Below are 1534 nucleotides of genomic sequence, written 5' to 3'. Positions count from 1 at the left end.
AATAAAATAAAAAATAGCTACTGCCCACTATGTCGGCATTGAAATATACGTACATTTTAGATATTATGAAAGATTAATATGATAGATTATTTAAATCGCACGAGGGAAAGAGCTGTGATGAAAATAAATACTACACCGACTAAGACAATAATAGGAACTTTAAAACGGGGAAAAAAATCCGCTTCTCTCCGCGTAAAATGAACTCCCCCACATAAATATTCCACATGACGAAATGCTTTCAATCAACGTTTTGATGACGTCAACACACGGGGAATTATCCGGTAAAATATCCCCCCACCAAAAAAAAAACTGTCCATATGGATAAATAATGAGAGAACATGAAAACAACGCAATAAACCCAAACACGAACGACGTCACGAGCAAAATTGCCGTTCGAGTTCAAAGGGAGTCCAAAATTGATTACCTCACTGAACGAAATGACGTCGGTCAACAGTATGTGAGGTCATTATTGTTAGCGACCACTTCATAGTAATAAATAATAAATAAAGACAGAAAGTTGGTGACCAAAACGATGTACTGTGGGCAATTCGGCCATTAACAGCTTCAAACTATATAGCACTCTTCAGAAGTTCCACACAGAAAGACGTGACATGCACAACTGAAGTAAGTACTTACATTGCTGGAAAAACAACACAGAAGTTGACTCGATCTCGATTTAGCCAGGTTATCACTCTTCGAATCTTTAGCTCCTAACCCAGCTTTCGATATGCCACAAATTGACAGCAGCAGGTTTATTGAATACAAAGTGGTCTCGAATTCGCATCCGCTATACAAAGGTAATTCATAGGTGTCCATTTAATCAGTATTTAAGTTCAACCATACAACCTGTAGCTATAATCGGGATGTCTGCGAAATGAGCCGATGTTATTCTTGGTTTGATATTTGGATGGTGGCCACTTTTTTCGCGAGAAACCGCGAAACATCTGGAGCCCACTACAGGTCGCCAGCAGGCTGCTCAGCGCTCGTCCGATTCCTGTTTAGTAGAGTAAAGCCACAATGTTTAGTTTTGTTTTTCGCAGGAAACGGCGTCACGTGTTTCCAAAGTAAAAGTATGCTTCAAAATGTTGTTGGTCAAACATGTACATGATACCCACTTTAAGATATTAGTACACATGTCCTCAATGAGAAACTAAGGAATAATATTGTCAGACTCTGTTGGTCTACGAGTTTGCTCTAGTGTGCTGAATTGTCCTACTGATGAGGGCAAAAAGCGTAATATTGACACTCAAGATGGGCATATAATGAGTATAAGAGAAAATAAATCCTCCTTGTTTACGTCAGCGCAGATTCATGGAAAAACACAACCATGAATACAAAATGCAATAAACAAATCTCAGACTCCGCATGTATATTATCTTAGGCTACTGAGGTTTAATATAGAAGTTACATTGCATTATGTACCCAGTGAAGTGGCGAGTGAGCTAGACTTGGCAAAAACACGCCTCTTATTTTGATAGTGCTTGGCGGAAGTGGTGGTATGGTCGTAGTTTCAGGTTTGACATCAGCTGTTCTC

The sequence above is a fragment of the Idiotropiscis lumnitzeri genome, unplaced genomic scaffold (genome assembly GCF_059441095.1).
Source record: "Idiotropiscis lumnitzeri isolate Australia: NSW breed Sydney's pygmy pipehorse unplaced genomic scaffold, RoL_Ilum_1.0 HiC_scaffold_35, whole genome shotgun sequence".
Lineage (NCBI taxonomy): Eukaryota > Metazoa > Chordata > Actinopteri > Syngnathiformes > Syngnathidae > Idiotropiscis > Idiotropiscis lumnitzeri.
This window is presented reverse-complemented; position numbering follows the sequence as displayed.